The 352-nt window shown below is 26.4% G+C and overlaps 1 long non-coding RNA gene across 1 annotated transcript in view; it reads left to right on the top strand.

The window, feature by feature from the left end:
- The window catches only part of LOC306943898, a 4,864-nt gene extending 4,523 nt beyond the window's left edge, over positions 1 to 341 (top strand). The window contains exon 6 of the long non-coding RNA XR_013792460.1: positions 1 to 341. This exon is cut by the window's left edge and continues 1,616 nt beyond it. This is a non-coding gene — a long non-coding RNA (uncharacterized lncRNA).
- Positions 342 to 352: the final 11 nt, after the last annotated feature.

Below are 352 nucleotides of genomic sequence, written 5' to 3'. Positions count from 1 at the left end.
TGGTGCATTTGAATATATAGTATATTTATATGACTGATTTATACACTGTGTGTGTCTTTATATAATATCACAATATATATGTTTAAAATGAAGTGTGTGTGTATAAATTGATCCACATTTTTAATTCACACAGATTGCCTTACAAACATGATCCAAAATCAAGCTTTTGAATTAGTGTTTTGTTTTTAGAATCTAACACTGGAGTGACTATCTAGTCTGGTCTAAGTGCAAATATTGCCTTTATATATTGTTTGTCAAATGTTTTGGATATGCATTTTGTTTCCTGTTGAGTCTTTGTGTAAGTTTTATTGAAAATCATATTAAAGAGAATTTTTATGAAATATTTTGTTTT

This window comes from Electrona antarctica (genome assembly GCF_951216825.1).
Source record: "Electrona antarctica genome assembly, chromosome: 19".
Classification (NCBI taxonomy): domain Eukaryota; kingdom Metazoa; phylum Chordata; class Actinopteri; order Myctophiformes; family Myctophidae; genus Electrona; species Electrona antarctica.
This window is presented reverse-complemented; position numbering and strand designations above follow the sequence as displayed.